The sequence below is a fragment of the Centrocercus urophasianus genome, unplaced genomic scaffold, assembly GCF_019232065.1.
Source record: "Centrocercus urophasianus isolate 14NV4802_14NV808 unplaced genomic scaffold, USGS_Curo_1.0 seq_19, whole genome shotgun sequence".
Taxonomy (NCBI): Eukaryota; Metazoa; Chordata; class Aves; order Galliformes; family Phasianidae; genus Centrocercus; species Centrocercus urophasianus.
In genome coordinates, this window is record NW_024884744.1 from 3369469 (window position 1) to 3372772 (window position 3304).

A 3304-nucleotide genomic window follows, 5' to 3' on the forward strand; every position below is an offset into this window, starting at 1 on the left:
TTCCTATATGGCAGATGTCCCACTAGCAATGCAGGTGAAATATGCACAGCTCAAATCTGACGTTTGGCTGAATCTAATGGTGCTGTTATCTGCAAAGGTCTTACATCTGTGGCGCTTGGTGTGTTGGGGGAGATCTGAGGCAGCACTTAGATCTCGCCATCCTCGGACACCAGTGGCACGACGCTCCCCAGCCAGCTTGTGAATTAATTTCCTAATCTCATTTTTACACTACTTGGGCTATTTTGTTCCGATAACAGATAACAGTACAATTTGTTCACTAATTAAGGCTGCCTTTTCCAAAATGCCATCTATGACATTTTGCTAGGCTGGCATCTGGCATTGTACAAAATTCCCTGTGAAGTTTAACCTTTCATTAAAGCTAACCTTCTCTATCTGCTTCAGTACATGGCTGGGTTCTTAAGTGCATCTTGCAGACAAATGTAACGTGGTCAGCTTTGGCATGAACAGGGGCCCTTGCAGCAGTAGAACTGTGCTAACTTGCTCCTGTTGTCAGCCAAAACCCTCCCTAAGAAGAAAGATGTTTCCATCAGACACTATAAAAATTCATGGTCAGATAGCAGGTTATAGAGAGATGCCGGCATAAAATCACACCCAGAGGCGCTCAGGACCTCAGTTCCATCCTTGGGAGATTCTACAAGCGTGCTGGAAGAAGCAGTGAGGGGCTTCCAGTGCTCACAGCTTGCTGTGCAGCTGGGCTCTGGAACTGAGCTGAGGAATCAGGGCAGTTGGATTCCCTTTCTCAGCTCAGTTGTGCTGCTTTGCCTCTGTTTTTCCCTTTAAGGCAAGGTTTGATGTTTTTTAAATGCTTTGAGATTTGCAAACAAGCTTTGAGAGCCAAGTATTCCAGTGAAAGGAAAGTGTTTTCAAGGAATGGCAGGTTAAAGATAGTAACACTGGTGGATTTTCTGTTGTGTGTTTTAGCAGGTAGCAACAAGTGATGGCACTGCTCCTGTTGTCAACTGAACTCCCAAACGTAACAGAGCTGGTGAATCCCTTTAACGTGCTAAAGCTCTAACAAAAGCTTAAAAATACATTATTCATGGCTACGGAGTCATGTAACTGCAGAAGTGATAATGATGAGAAAATAATGAATAACTTTGCATCTGAACCTGTAAGAACTGGGGAAGGGAAGCCTGGTTGGAGACTGATTGTGTGTCAGAGGCACTGGGCGCCATTTTTTGTCTTGGTCTGGGTACTTTGCTCCAGGTTTCTCAGTCCCTTCACTCTGCAACGATTTCCATTGAAATAGTACACATTTATTTCCTGCTGGGAGCAGAATCAGAAGTTCGCAAAGTAAACATGTTTTATGTGCTCAGACTTGAAAAACTGCATGAAGGTCATCAGTGATGGCTCTAAAGCTCCTTTGTCATGGAAACGGGCAGCAAAAGCATATAGAACTTGTCAGAAACTTGTTTGTACTTCAGTGAGAATTGTATCATTTTGTTTCATTTTTAATCACAGCTTGCTTTAAAGCAGAGATGGCTCGCCCTTGAGTAAGCCTGAAGTTAGGCTGTGGTCATGGCTTTGGGTCAGGCAGATCCGTGCAGGGCAAGTGCAGTTTGCACACTGCTGCTGTGTTGCTCTGCCCACACCTGGCAGCAGCCTCCAGCCTGCATCTGGTCCCAATTGCAGATGTTCAGATGTTCAAAGCCCCATGACAAGGGGCAGTCATTGCAGTGAGGTGAGTGGTAGAACAGTCAGATTCCACCTGAGTCACTGGAGGATCTCTTGATCTACAGAATGAATCCTGCTGAGTTTTTTTTTTTTTTCCATTGGGTGTGGGGTGTTTTTTTTGTTTGGGTGTTGTTTTTTTTTAACATATTTTATGGCTGGAGCAAAATCCTCTTGGCTGCTTTCTCAATTTATCATTAGGCAGGAGGAGATACCTCGTGGTGGCTCAAAAACTAGCAAGTCTGCCTTTCACCTTCATAAGGCCCAAAGGCTGCAGCTGCGGGGCGTCTCCAGTTCATTTTTTCACATAGATCCATGAATTTATTGATCAGCAAAGTAGTCACTACTCCCTGTTATCTCAGAACTGTGGGGATAGCAACGAGGCAAGCATTTATATTCACATACACACGCTGCTGATCTACATGGGACCTCAGGGTCTGGCACTGAGTGCTGTGCACCAGGAAAGGGGACAGAATCTGGCAGCTCAGGGTGCATGGTTATAGTTGTGTGGTTTGTGCTTATGAAAGCTTCTGGAAGTCGTGGAGTGATGCTGTGAGCAATGCCAACCTCCAGCAGCTGGGCTGGGAAGCCCTGGGAAAGCCCCACCACGCCGTGCTGTAGTGGGAGCTGGGTGTTATGGGTTGCACAGTGCTGTTGTCAGCTAAGGCTAAAACCCTATTCAGATTGTTGAGCTTTGGTCAAGTAACTTTTCTCTGGAGTGAATAGGCTCTTGGTGAAGGATAGAACAAGCTTTCATTAAGACTGTCTTGGCCTACTGACAGTAAATGTGAACTTGTTTTGCTTGCTGAAGTAAATATTGCATCTGCTGTGTACACTGGCTCATACAGCACATAATAGGAGCCCTTATTCTGCAGCTCCCAAGTATGGGCAGAGTTTTGTTGTCGCTCTGGACTTTTGCTGGAGTGACAAGTTAGCCAAGCAAAGCCTCACAGCCTGACAGAAAACAAAAGGGCATCGTCACAGCTGCTTAATAAACACACTGTGCCCAAGGGCACTGGTGGCAGCATGGCCCAAATTCCAGCAAAATGGATAAATGCTCATTTAACTCCACTCATCAGCAGAAAATTGCTCCAGCAATTGCTTTCTTGACTTGGGGAAGAGAGCAGCAGCTTATTTCAATGTGAGGACACTATAAAAGTAGAGGTAGTGTAGATCATTTGCATCTGCAGATGACTTTGGCTCATTCCACACTGTAGGTAGACAGATGAGTCTGTGTCCTCTGCCTCTCCACCAGCATTAAAGCTGTCGTATGCATTCCATAACAAGTAATGCTGTTTCCATTAAAATAAATGAAGTATATATTGTGCAAGACAGAGCCCTTTGTGTTCCCCTGTTAAGCTTGAGTTTAATATTTGTATGTCCACCTCCATAGTCACAGCCTCAGCCTTCTGCCACAGGGTAACGAAGGAGCCACAGGATGAGGGAGGACTCTCCTCCTGTTTGAACACACAGTACTGACTGGTTCCTACACCACAGCTTGGGCAGAGGACAGCTGGTCGTCATCTTTCACTTGATAGAAATGTTAAGGGATGCTGAAGTATGAACACATCACTTCACACTTGTGAAAAATCAGTGACCGTATTCCAGCTCA